The 8394-nt window shown below is 36.4% G+C and overlaps 3 long non-coding RNA genes across 4 annotated transcripts in view; 1 reads left to right on the top strand and 2 right to left on the bottom strand.

The window, feature by feature from the left end:
* Positions 1 to 606, bottom strand: part of LOC140609425 (uncharacterized) — a 19937-nt gene extending 19331 nt beyond the window's left edge. The window contains exon 1 of the long non-coding RNA XR_012011256.1: positions 510 to 606. This is a non-coding gene — a long non-coding RNA (uncharacterized lncRNA). The remainder of the gene's footprint in view (positions 1 to 509) is intronic.
* The window catches only part of LOC140608583 (uncharacterized), a 1020376-nt gene that overhangs the window by 129482 nt on the left and 882500 nt on the right, over positions 1 to 8394 (bottom strand). The window lies entirely within an intron of this gene.
* LOC140609423 (uncharacterized) lies at positions 717 to 5233 on the top strand. The gene is made up of 3 exons (XR_012011255.1): positions 717 to 812; positions 2406 to 2547; positions 5092 to 5233. It is a non-coding gene; the product is annotated as an uncharacterized lncRNA (long non-coding RNA).

Here is an 8394-nt window from a genome sequence, read left to right as displayed (position 1 = left end):
ATGTCCAATAACCTGTACCCAACACAAAAGCAAAGCAACAGGCCCTGACATCATTCATTATAACATCTCTGAAAAGCTCCCCACCAGGCCCAGGTGGCTACCTGACTTAGGATCAATCCTTGGGGAAAAATTATAGTTTCATACACAAAAACACAGCACCTGGGAATTCTTTGGTGTTTAAGGTCAATATTCTTACCAGAAAGAAAAATAAAGGCAGCCTCAAAAGTGATTTTCTGAAGCATTTAGAGATATTAATGTTTTGAAAATTTTGAAAAAGGGGTGTGTGGCAATAAATGAAAACCCAGTAGAGCACAGAGGCTGTTTGTTCAGAGCTTGCTATCTGTGTCTGGGTCTGTGTTGCAGAGATTCAAAGGCAAGCAAACAGGAAGTGGGGATTCTATAGAGGAAAAGAAAAAGAAGGCTTCAGGTAGCTCTGAGTGGAGGTGTTGGCCTGGAGAAATGAGGACAGCTTGGGTGATTGGTTTAGGAAGCACGTTTGTTTGACTTACTCTGGTTAGTTCTGAGTTGGAAGCAGAGGCAGAACAGGAGAGGGACAGTCCTTGACCACATCCTTACTATCAACTGCTGCAGGGGTTGAGGGGTGGCTTTCTTGTCATAGATGTTTCCTTGTCATCTATGTCATCTATCCGGCTCATCTATGACATAGGTGTCATAGAGAGTTTCTTTGTCATGAATGTTCTGACCATTATCCATCTGTATATTCAACCTTTAAGATGCAATGACAAGGAATTTGCTGTAATAGATATCAACACATAGATCATAAAGACAAAAGTATGAAAACTGTTGAACTGGTAAGACAGTAAAAACAATAGAACCAAACAGATAATGCAGCAACAGACTCTGATTTGTATATAAAATTAATATTGAATTGAGGAGGTCTCATATATGATATAAGAAAGGAAGGGATTTAAAAAAATTGTTAACCAAATGACATTGGAAAAATTAGCCAATTATTTGGAACCCTACTTCCACGCGAGAGGCCAGGTGAACCAACGCATACATGTATACAATTTAAAAATCTGTGTAGATGAAGATTTGTTTAGCCTCCAGATAAGTATTTTCTAAACATATAATCTCTAATGTATATCCTGAAAGGTACAGATCTGAACACATGAAATTATAAAACCTGCATGTGTCAGAAAGGTAATATTCTTGATATATAGTAAAATTCATACACATCAATAAGAGTCACACCTAAGGACCACAGAAAGATGAGTGAAGGCAAAGAAAAGACAAATTATAAAAATTGAAATAAATATTACCAATAAATATATAAAGGATTTAACCTTAAAGGTCATCAAAGAAGAAAAAAAAAACATGGCAGTAATAGTAAACCAGTTTTCATCTGAGTAAAAACAAGGCTTAAAAACTTCCATACTCATTACTGAGGAGGTCATGGAGAGATGGATTCCTCTGTGTTGCTGACTAGAATTTAAATTGGAACACTCAAAGGTACTTAGAAAACAGCTTGGAAATGTGTATATGTTGCTTAAATATTCTTACCCTTTATCCTAAGGAACCTTATTGTAAAGAAATATGCAGAAAAAGATACTCACTGCAGCATTATTTATAAATGATGAAAATGTAGAAATAACTTGAATGTTTAATATTAGAATGATACTAAGTAAATCAGAGTATGACAACATAATGGGACATTATACATATATGATAAAATAAATATTAAGATATATTTATAAAGGATTTTTATGGGAATGGAAAATGTTCATGCTGCAATGTTAAGAGAAAACAGAAGAGAAACAGACTGTTCTTCTGAACATCTGTGAACATACAAACTTTTTTATACATTTGTGGTTATTTTATTAATTACTATTACTTATTTTATATTGTGTCTTCATTTCTTCTTCGGTAAGAATGCTTCATAGTAGAAGAGAAAATGCCCAGGGTGCCTGGGTGGCTCAATCAGTTAAGTATCTGCTTCCGCTCAGGTCATGATCTTGGGGTCCTGGGATGGACCCCAATATCATGGGACTCCCTGCTCAGTGGGGAGCCTGCTTCTCCCTCTCCCTCTGCCCCTCTCACCCACTCAGGCTCCTCTCTCTCAAAGTATAATATAGAAAAAGAAAATACCTGATGTCAAGTTTTTCCACAGGCTGTACGAATTAAGGCACAGTAGAGAACCTTGAGTTTTTCTAATTGATTCAACATGTATTTATGAAATTGCTAGTCTATGAGTCATGCTTCAAGATTTGGTTAGAACCAAAGACATGGAATATGGTATAGTTCTTAACTCGAGCAAGTTACAAGTACAGTGGAGAGATTAACGTGTACGTAACGTGCCAAGGCTGAGTCAAGGTGTTTAATTCTGAATTTGAGAATGAGAAGCTAGTTTTTTAATAGCTTTATCTTTAAACTGTGTCTTGAAGGGCAGACTTGCTTTGTGGCTGGTTGAATAAAGGCCATTTCAGGTTAAAGAGAACACACTGGAAAACCATAGGAAGAACAGCTGCGGAGAGGCGGAGGCGTGTGTTGTCTGGAGAAGCCTAGCTCTTCATCCCTCCAATCCAGGTAGTTGCATCACCCTGTGACATCTTCACTGCCCAGATACGAACTCTTGCCTACTGAGGGGGTAGAAATTCCATCTCAGAAGGGTTCTGAGGACTGACTGACATTTAAGGAAGCTGACATATTGTTCAATATCAGAAGAACCTAACGTAGAAAATAAAGATTTCAATTTAGTTCAGTTAGAACCAAAATGCGGATGTGGGTTGGATGGATATCTGTATTAATCACATCAGTGTGTTCGCTCCCAGTAAGCAGGCTACACAGTTGCCTTTAGTACGCCCAGACTGGAGGAAATCAGAACAAGGGGATCATCTATAAGATCCAAGTGCGTAATGGCCACAGTAAGTTAGCCCTCTCAGCCTACGGGGTACTTGGCGTGGAAGGGGGCTCTTTGGCATGGGTTAACATGACCAATATTTCCCTCTGAGCATCTCTGTTTTCCATGTTCTGCTCTTGTCCTTATTCGATTATGATGAATACGGTCTTTCATTTAATATTATTTCCAACCAAGTTTCAAGAGAATGCTGCAGACTAGAAGGGCAGTCTCTTTAAGCTTGATTTTTAGCTTTTCCTTCCTCCAATACTGTACTTCATAGGTAGGACACTCTCCCATCCCTAGTGTTTCTCCGGGGAATCAGTGATTATGGACTGGTGTTGGGGTCAGGGTAAAGGGCATGCGTGTACTATGAAACACCACGTCAGATATTCTGATATACGTCCTTGTCCCTCCTCTACCATGACCAGGCACCTAAACAAGAACACGTGTACCATGTAGGCCTTTAGGGTTTGGAGGGCTGCAAGTCTGTTTCAGGGCAAACAACCTCTTACGTAGGCCCTGATAAAGATTGAATACCTGACACCTGACCATGCAACACCATAAATATATACCAAAATAAATTTTAGGAAGAATCAAGACCTATAGTTTACTTACAAACTATTAGGGAACAAAAAGAAAATAAAAAAATAAACTATTAGGGAACAATATAGCAGAATACGTTTGTGTATTTGAGATAAGTGAAGGATATCTTAAAGAAGACACACAAAGCTCACCTCAGAGATTATTTAGCAATGTTACGATTAAAAACTGTACTTTAGGGGATCCCCGGGTGGCTCGGCAGTTTGGCGCCTGCCTTCGGCCCAGGGCGTGATCCTGGAGACCTGGGATCAAGTCCCGTGTTGGGCTCCCTGCATGGAGCCTGCTTCTCTCTCTGCCTTTCTCTCTCTCTCTCTGTGTCTCTCATTGATAAATAAATAAAATCTTAAAAAAAAAAAATCCCTGTTCTTTAAAAAATCTATTAAAAAGTGAAAAGACAAAGGGAAGATTGAATGCACTTTTTTGAAAATAATATAACCAATTAGGATTAGTATGCAGAACATATTTAATCTTAGAAATCAATAACCCAATCACCAAATGCTAAGAGTTGATTTATAACAGAGGACAACTTAATGTCCCACCCACAAATACGAAATGATACTTAAACTCACCAGCAATCTGGAAAATGCAAATTAAAAATTAAGATTACAATTTATGACCATTCACTTGTCATAAATTAAGAAGTATGAAAATACCAATTATCAGTGAGAACATGAAGCAATCGGAGCTTTTATAAACTACTAGTGGAACTCCATATTAGTACAAACATTTAGAACAATTCATAAATACTGGTAAAGTTAAAGAAATGCATATTCATTGACCAGAAATTCTGTTTCCATAGAGGGAATGCTACCATTATCAATAAGGCTTTATGTTCAAAACCAATCAGTGCAGCATTTTGTAGTAGCTGAAAACTGAAAAGTAACTCAATGTCCATTAACTAGAGAACGATTAATATAAATTAAGGTATGTCCGTGCAATATACATTTATCCACAAATACTATAGTTTCAATGAACAAAAAAATACTTATAAAATTGATACTAATGCAAAAGGGAGTTTTGCAGAAGGATGCCTTAAGTATAAGGCCATTTATATAAAGTTTAAAAACAAAACATTTTCGTATACATATATTTAATTGGTCAAGTATGGAAGCATGCATTGGAATAATAAAAATATAAATAAAAATTTATACTTTTTTATGTGGGAGGAGGAATGATTGGAATAGGACCGTAGAGTATTATCCAAAGATGATTTTAAAATGACTTGGAGCAAATATGGAAAAATATTAAGATATGACAAGGAAGAGATATATTAGCAAATGTTTTGTATTATTCTCTCTACTTTTCTGTATGCTTAAAATATACCACAAATATTTGAACAAATGTTCTTTTTATATTAAAACGACAAATTAATATTTCGCTTATGCATACTATTTACATCATTCCTCTTTTATTTCTCTAATAATTAAAATTAGCTAAAGACATATTTTGTCTAATGCTTTTGAATTTAGCTCACTCCCATATGAAGTAATCAGTGAAAGATGAGATGCTTTTTATTTTTAACTTGAACACAGATTTCGGTTGCGTTCACTATGATGTCATTTCTGATGGGGAAGGACCACTAGAATTAGGAAATTTGAAAGGTGCCAGTTTAACTTTACAATTTTCCTTAGGACAAGACACTTGGTAAACAGTTCAACCCCACACATGAAAACATCAGTTGTTTTGTTTCTAACAACCAGCTGAAGTTTGCCCTGGAAGAGTAAGTTTGGACAGAACAGGAGAAAACATGAAGGATGGTTTTTGGTTAAGTTATTTGGCATTAAGGAATAAATGATTAATAGTTCAATTGTGGTCCTGCCAAATTAATTCGGTTTTGAGCTTATTTAATAATTCAAATAAATGCACCTTTTTCTGTCTTGTTTTTGGTAATACCACGTCAAGAATATACCTTGAATCAATTTTATTTACCACTTCCCTTCTGAGTTTAACACACACGTTGATGAAAACTTTAAATGGTCTTAAACGGTTCAACTCTCCAGTAATAAAAACTTAAAAACTGCTGTAAACAGTGAAAATGTATCCACATGAGGAATTATCATTGTTAACATCTTTGTAATCAGTGATTGAGCGCCTACTATGTGTCAGTCATGGTGAGGGTCTTTGCCCTCAAGTAAGCTTTAGAATTCTCTTGGGAACAGAGAATTTCTTTCTAGTGACAAATGTTGAATTGACATTCTCAAAGAGATTGAAAATTCCTATTCATTATGCCTAACGATGAAAAAAAAAAAGTTGCTGGTCCATTGGAGATATCATTTGACTTTTCTAATGTAAAGATTGTGTCTATAAAGATTGCTGAGCTATCTAAGTTATTCATGTCCACAGCACTTTTAATTATTGCATTCACTTCTTGAAAAGTGTTTTACATTCATGAAATCACATTCCCTGCTCACTCAGGATGGATATGTTCTGTTCTTTTTCCTATGTCACTTGATCGTCAGCATTCAAAGCAGGCAGAAAGGACACCCGATCTTAAAATACCATTGATCATCTCTTTCAAGCAAGAATATTGCTTTTAATTTAGTTTCTATATCAGAACCAAATTAGCTAGAAAGCAATCATTTGCAGATAGAGGTTTAACATTTCTCTAAGTAAAATACATATTTATATTAATACCTACGGTTTTGTTGGATTTTAATACTCCATTGATCACATATTTCATTTTTTCTCATGGAAAAGTACATTTTCTTAATATTCACATGTCTACTGAAACTGAAATTTAGACCACAGAAAGATGGTGAATAAGGTAAAATATACAGTTGTAAGCAGTCTATGTACATCATTTAGTAGGGGTGGGGCTACACTGTGCAAAATAATCCTGATGGATAATACTACTTCACATTATCTGAGTTATTACTATGTGCCAGTTCCAGTTCTGAAGACTTGCCATGGATTAATTCACTTAATTCTCACAAACCTGTCAGCAGATTCCTATCATTTTCCTCATCAATAAGTGAGAAAATTGAAATCCTGCATAAGTTAGTAACTTGTCCCTGGTTAAACCACCAAACAATTGAACCCAGTTAGTCTTACTCTGGAGCAGTGCTATCCAATATGGTAGCCACTAGTCCTCTGCAGCCGTTGAGCACTTGGAATGCGGCTAGTGTGACTGGGATTTTAAATTTTATTTTATGCTGATTAACTTTTTAAATTTAAATAGTCTACTGACTGGATAGCCCAGCTCTGGAGTGTGCTCTCTGCTCTCTTTGCCATTCCACTGCTGAGCACAGGAGAGGAGTTATCATGATGATGTTCACAGCAGTACTTTCCAAAGCATATTCTATAGAGTAATAGTTGAAGAGATGGTCTCACATAAACACATTAGAGCACAAGTAAGAGAGGGAAAAGGTGCATGGTATTTTCCCCTGTTGGAAACTCACGTTCGCATTAGTATTTTTCAGGCTATAAAGTAAATATATCAATTTTACTTCCTAAAAAAAAAAAAAACTAGTTTTCCCCAACTTATTTGGCCAGAGACTTTTATTCTCTTAACATATTGAGTCAGTGTTCTGCTTAAGATGCTCTGAGGTAATGCTGCTTCAGGATGATTGAGATGACAGCACGAATTAGGAGGTTATGCAGTGAGGGGAGGCTAGAGGCTTCTAAGCCATGAATGAGGCTGATTACTGACTGTGGCGAGGTAAGAATTAATCAGGATTTCAACTGGGCACATGACACAAAAGTGGAGAGGGGTGTGTGAGTGTGTATGTGCACAAGCGTGTGTGCATACCTGATGTGGGAGACACACATGAGGTTGCCTAGGATTTCAAGTCTGAAATGCTGGGAGGATGGTCTGATATTACAGAAATATGGAATAAAAGGAGAAAAAATATTCATGGGGCAGGCATATGTTCAGGTTTGTTTATGGCTAGATTGAAGTGTTTATAGAACAGGTTAGGGGCACCCGGGTGGCTCAGTCGGTTAAGCCTCTGCCTTCAGCTCAGGTCATGATCCCAGGGTCCCAGCCCCGCACGTTGGGCTCCCTGCTTCACGGGGAGCCTGCTTCTCCCTCTACCTCTACCGCTCCCTCCGCTTGGGCTCTCTCTCGCCTCTCTCTGTCATAAAAATAAATAAAATCTTTAAAAAAATAAAAAAGAACAAGTTAATGTAGCAGATATACCAGGTATGTATGCAGATATATTTAGCAGAAAGTTTGAAATGTGGGTTGATTCTAGAGCATTGAAGAGAGGATATGGTTGTAAGATTTTGGAGTCATCCATATAGAGGAACTAATTAAAACCTTGAAGATAAATAAAATTGCTAAGTGGAAGTGGGCAGACAAGGAAAAGAAGAGGGCCGAATACAGAGCCTTGTAAATTAATGTAGTTTATGTATTGTGAGTATGCATGTATTTGTGCATGTGTGTACATTCCATTTGAAATACCCTGAGACGTAAGGAATAACTAGTGGTTTAAATGAAACCCCAGATTTAATTTCATATTAATTTTTATTTTATACCAATAAATTCCTATGCCCAATGAACTCTCTCATTAAAAAAAATCAATAAATGTGCACTGAACATCCACTATATATTATATAGATGCTGAAGAGACATCCTTGAATCAAATAGAAAAGTGGTTTTTTTTTTTTTTTTTTTTTTTTTTTTACCTTCATGGACCTTACATTCACTGAAGGTGGTTAGTCCTTGACTTAACAAAATGTCAGAATTTCTAATTAATTATTTAGGCAGCAGTATTTTATTGACTACACAATTTGGTATGATTCCTTGTAAAAGGTTATAAAATATTAGTAATTTTATGGCAGAGCAGTAAAAACCACCCACAACTTAAAATGGATGGAAAGATAAAATGCATTTTGCTTTTAACTTTTTAGAAAAGATTTATTTATTTATTTGAGGGAGAGCTCATGAGCAGGGGCAGGGCTGAGGGAGACGGAGAGAGAGAATCTCCAGCAGG

The sequence above is a fragment of the Canis lupus genome, chromosome 18 (assembly GCF_048164855.1).
Source record: "Canis lupus baileyi chromosome 18, mCanLup2.hap1, whole genome shotgun sequence".
In the NCBI taxonomy this organism is placed as follows: domain Eukaryota; kingdom Metazoa; phylum Chordata; class Mammalia; order Carnivora; family Canidae; genus Canis; species Canis lupus.
This window is presented reverse-complemented; position numbering and strand designations above follow the sequence as displayed.